The sequence below is a fragment of the Arvicanthis niloticus genome, unplaced genomic scaffold, assembly GCF_011762505.2.
Source record: "Arvicanthis niloticus isolate mArvNil1 unplaced genomic scaffold, mArvNil1.pat.X pat_scaffold_547_arrow_ctg1, whole genome shotgun sequence".
Classification (NCBI taxonomy): Eukaryota; Metazoa; Chordata; class Mammalia; order Rodentia; family Muridae; genus Arvicanthis; species Arvicanthis niloticus.
In genome coordinates, this window is record NW_023046174.1 from 63,793 (window position 1) to 68,983 (window position 5,191).

The window sequence follows — 5,191 nt, forward strand, 5'->3', positions numbered from 1 at the left end:
TTTCTTCCCTAATTGCACTTCTAGTTTCCTTGGTTATATCATTGGAGATTAAAATATAATACCAACCACAAGAAAGACTGCTCAACTGAATTACAGTCAATATAAGGCCAGGTGTGGCAGACGCCATAATCCCAGCCCTGGAGAGGCTGAGGCAGGCAGATTTCTGAGTTCAAGGCCAGCAGGGTGTACATAGCAAGTTCCAGGACTATATAGAGAGACCCTGTCTCAAAAAAAAAGGAAAGAAAGAAGAAAAAACGAGTCAAGGTAAAAAATGCTGGGGAAGGACATCAAATTAGACTTGGTTTGTTTTACTTTTCCTTCCTGTTAATTTCTGTCAAAAAATGCACAAGATGAAACTCTTTTATTAAAGCCATAAATCCATGGCTGGAGGGGTGGCTCAGCAGTTTAAGAGCACTTCCGGAGGTCATGAGTTCAATTCTCAGTAACCACATGGTGGTGGCTCACAACTACCTGTAATGGGATCCAGTGCCTTCTGGTGTGTTTGAAGAGAGTGAGAGTGTACTCACATACATTAAATAAATAAATAATTTTTTAAATCCAAAATGCGTTTATTGGAAAGGTTCCAACTCATCTTCAATCAGGGCTTTCAGTGCTGCTTCCTCCTGAAGGAGCATCCTTCTGTCAGCCTTGCTTTTCCACCTGTAGGCTGACAGGACAGTGGAGCAACCAACACATAAGACTACCGTTTGTGCATGGCTAAAGACTGTGTGATTTTATAACATCTTGGGCATTTCACATCCATAAAGTAGGAATTGGGGCTCTGCACCAGGCCCTTTTTCTTGTGTTTTCTCTTCTCCTCTGGAGAGGGATGAAGGAGATCCTTTGGGGAGAGGCATGTTCTCATAGGGAGGTTGTTACCACCAGAAAGGCTAAATAAACTTTTTTTTTTAAAGCCATAAATCCACAAAAGACCAAGTAGATTTGGAGTAGAGTATTAGTATTAACAAGATTTCGGAGGACAAACAGGAAGTAAATGAGTTTAAAGAACAAATTTTTAGTAGAATTGAGCCTGTAAGCTAAGTAGGTGGAAGGTAAAGCCAAGAAGTAACTTGATCTGTACTCCTAAAGGCCCCCCAAAGGCTCAGGAATTGGCATTGGCAGATACAGAGTAAACTAGAGTAATTGAGGGTGTCAATAGAGCTAAAAACTAAAGGGTTAGCCCAGTTTCTTCAGACAGTGCCCAGACCAGCAAGTTCCTTCTTCATTTATGTAACTGGTTACTTTCTTGTTCTCTAGAGACAATAAAAATAAATAGTAAAGCTGGTTCCAGAGATGGCACATTTGAGAGCAGATGGATGGTAGTGAAGATAGACAGCCCTGGATGCTGAGAAAACCGTGCTCAGTGGTATTCCTCCTAAGTTATGCTTTGGGTTAGTAGGAATTATATGGGTGTGTCCTTTTTGTCTTTTGTTTTTTAAAGTAAGGGTCTCATAATAAAGCCCTGACTGGCTGGGAAACTCTGCAGACCAGGCTGGTTTTGAACCTGCCTTAATCAGCTTCTTCCTGAATGCTGGGATTATAGGTATAACCTCCATACCCAACTACAATTAAGTTGTATTAAGAGCTATTCAGGAGCTATAAATTTTCTTTTCTTTTTTAACAAAATTATTGTATATAGTTTCCATGCCATAAAATTCACCCATTTTAAGTATACAAAGCAGTAAGAGTCATGCAGCTGTTACATCTTTTCTTTTTTAGAAGGGTTTATTAACTTATAGTCATCAGGGAAAGAGGACATGACGTGTCACTGTGGTGGCAGGGGTGTACAGCTGAGACTTCTCCCACCTCGGTAGAATAGGAAGAACTGGAATCTGGTTTTGCAGCAGTTCCATCAACCTAAAGTTTCTTTGTGTCTTGTCTGCCATATGCATTCTCCTTGAACTCTACCACTACCACAGAGCTACAATTCCTTTGATTTTAATATATAAATTATACTGATTGGTTTTCTAATTCAGAACTGTATTTTAGAAAGCCACAATTCAAATACTTAGCCTGGAGTCCCCAGCTTATTGCCAGTTTTACCTGCATGTATGTATGTGCATCACACATATGCCTGGTACTAAAGTCAGAAAGTATTAGGTCCTCTGGAACTGGAGTTATAGATGGTCACGAGTCACCATGTGCTAGGAACCCCGCAACAAGTGCTCTTAACCACTGAGCTCTCCAGCCCTTTCAAGTCCTATCTAATGGATTCTTTTGTTTTTGGTTTTTGTTTGTTTGTTTGTTTGTTTTTCCGAGACAGGATTTCTCTGTTATCACTGGTTATCCTGGAACTCACTCTGTAGACCAGGCTAATAGATTATTAACATGGAGTTATTGAGTGGATTTCACAGGATCTTTGGTTCCCTGAAGTTATAAATGAATCTTGTTTGTGTATAACATTCAAGAAGAGAGTTCATAGATTTTTATAGGTTTTTTTTTTTTGAGACACAGAGAAGTAAAACCTATCTTCTCTATGCCTAAAAATTTGTTTAGCAGAAATTTTTTCAAAAGAGGAGGGAGTGGACTCTTGAGGTATATGTCTGCCTATGTCGTATTACTGTTTCTACATGTATAGTAGCTTGCCTTACCAACTCTCTTGGTCTCTTTGTTCTACCTAGTCCCCCAGTGCTGGGAATAGGACTTAGGGCCTCACAAGTTAGGCAAGCATCATAACACCAAGCTGTCTCTCTAGGTACCCCTCTTCCCATATACTTTTAAACATTGTTCTTTTTTTCTAGCATTTACTTTTTCAAGTAAGTTTGGTACCTTTCTGGTTTTCATTTCTGTGTAGAGAACATTATATTAGGTGTACTTGGTAGTCCTCCCTGTCTCTCTAGCACTGGAGAAGCAGAGCCTAAAGGATCACCACAAGCTGAAGTCCAGTCAGTGGTGGATACTGTCTCAAAAAAAAAAAAAAAAAATCCATATTATTGGTGAGCTCTCTGGCAACTTCCTATTTGAGCTGTTGGGACTTTCTTTCCACAGTGTATCTTGTACTACATCTCCTTGTTGATCCAAGGAATTAGCCTTTCTTTAGATCAGGAAATGTTTGCTTTTTTTGGTTGTTGATTTTTATTGTAGATCTCTGCTTTACAGATACTTAGTTTTAAATATTTTTTTTTCTTCTGTGTAGTTCTGGCTGGGTGGGTACTTGCTGCATAATCCAGTCTGTCCTTGAACTCAGAAATCTATCTTGTCTCTGCTTAGTGCTGGGATTAAAGTAAAGGTGTGAGCATAGCTTTGTAAGTACTTGAAGCTAGGAGACAGCATCTAAGAGAGTTAGCTTTCCTGTCTTTGAATAAACAATGAGTGTAATAAAACAGCACCTAAAATTTCCCCCCTCTCCTGAGGTTACATGTTGGTGAAACCTTTTTATTTAAAAGAAGATGATTTAGAAGTCTCAGTCTATGGTCAGCTTGCCCCTTTGCTTGAGGCCTAGAAAGGAAGCAGATAGAGAAGAGACAGGGAACAAAATAGGTCTTTGCAGGGCATGTTCTTAGGGATCTCTCTTCCAATGAGATCCTACTTGCTTTTCAGATTTCCCAGTAGTGTTGTCACATTGTGACTCCATGGAGGGATTCATCCATTGTTTATGTCAGAGCCCTCAAGATCCAATCACTTCCCCAAAGCTCATCATCTGGCAGCCACTACATTTCATATTCAAGACATAACCTATTGAGATACCTTTTGATTGACTGCATGTCTACAGTAGCCATCCTATCCAAGACCCTGTCACCTCTTACCCATCTGGCCCATTGTAGTCCCTGTTGTCCATGTACTGTGCTAAAGCACATAAAACCTCAAGTCACATCACTGGGAAACAAGTCTTACTATGATCTTTACCCTTTTGTTCATTACGTTGCTTATTTCCCCCCCCCTTTTTTTTTTTCATTTCATAACATGTATCTCTGCCCCAAGGAGTTCACCCCTTTACTCCAGAATCATCTTGGAATCTCAGTTCAGATGTTGCAGTCAAAGCTGCTCTTTGATCTTCATGTGATTTCTTTAATCCTCATTAAAAGAAATGATTTTTCTCATTCTTGTAATTCTTTATGAGAGGAATAGCCACTTCCAGTACAGTCTTTGTGTAGAGTAGTTATATTAAAATTGGGGAAGGAAAGGCTCAGACCTCTACTAGTTATTGCTCGCTGTTAAGCTGCTCCCTGTTAAGTTACTGTAAACCCATGGTTTTCCTGGGTTTCCCTCTGATATAGTCTCAAGCTCTGTTAATTCTAATTTGTCCTCATACATAAGAGCAATCTACAGCTGCATAAGGCTCGAGTTCTAGCTTACCCATTGTTCTTGGCTTCCATGTCCACATCTGCTTCCTTTATCATTTGAATGATAGGCTAATGATTTTCCTGGTATGCTATAGGGAGCCTTAAAAAGTCTTCACCAATAATGACTTATCAAGATCTAATTTAGGAAGTTCATACTGACAGCATTTTGTAAAGGCTGATAGTCTGAATCGGGAAGCTGTGCTGTTGAGATCAGTTGCAGTTTTAAGAGGTTGAAGAAGAGGAGATGCAGGGCTTAAACTTAGCTTTGTACTTATCATCAAGCTTTATCCTTCTATTTTCCTATAAGACATCAGTGTGTAGAGAAATAGCATATTAGCTATTTGTTGATCACAATAAAGGCACTCTTTCTGAAAAGTTTTGCCTAGTTGGCAAAAGTATGGTTCAAATCTTGAAGAGTATGTATTAGAAGATAGTAGAATGACAATGGGGAGGTTGCTTTTTGAAGCATGGTCTCACTGTGTAAAACTCTCACTGACCTCACATTTCGAATCTTGTCTCAGTTTTCAGAGTGCTGGGGTAACCATCACACCCAACCTGAAGACAATATTGGGGATTTTTTTTCCCCTCAGATATGCTTATATCAGTTTCCTTGGCTATCCTGTGCTATTTAGAAATATTTTGAGGTCTCTTACTGGCAGATCCTTGTAACAAACAGACTCGGGTGTTATTGTTATTATATCACTATGTAAAACCTCAAGTGTTTTGGGTTTTTAGTATTTCTGTGTTGTTACTCTAGAACTTTTTATCTGTAATAGAATCAGCTCTGTTTCTGTCCTGCTACATTCACCCCCGCCCCCAATACCTTCAGTATGTGTTCCCTTTATAAACAAGGAAAGAAGTTTGGGGTTTTGTTGTTGTTGTTTTTAATTTTGTTTGTTTGTTTGTTT

General features: G+C 39.2%; 1 pseudogene; it reads right to left on the reverse strand.

The window, feature by feature from the left end:
* Positions 1–607: 607 nt before the first annotated feature.
* Positions 608–763, reverse strand: LOC117702184 (small ribosomal subunit protein eS27-like pseudogene; annotated as a pseudogene).
* Positions 764–5,191: the final 4,428 nt, after the last annotated feature.